This window comes from Penaeus monodon, chromosome 24, assembly GCF_015228065.2.
Source record: "Penaeus monodon isolate SGIC_2016 chromosome 24, NSTDA_Pmon_1, whole genome shotgun sequence".
NCBI lineage: Eukaryota > Metazoa > Arthropoda > Malacostraca > Decapoda > Penaeidae > Penaeus > Penaeus monodon.
In genome coordinates, this window is record NC_051409.1 from 6,525,798 (window position 1) to 6,526,009 (window position 212).

Consider the following 212-nt stretch of genomic DNA (forward strand, 5'->3'; position numbering starts at 1 on the left):
AGAAAATAATGATACAATTTATTACTTTAATAACATTTTCAATATCAGCAATTGTAAAAAGACAATCCTTTCATTACTAAATAGGTTTAACTTATTTAGTAACTTTAGAATCTCAAGTATGTAAATATATCTAATCCTGAACTTAAAAAAACATGTTAAATAAGAATGAAAAGGAAAATAAAAGCATTAACTAAAATTATAGCTAATGGTTT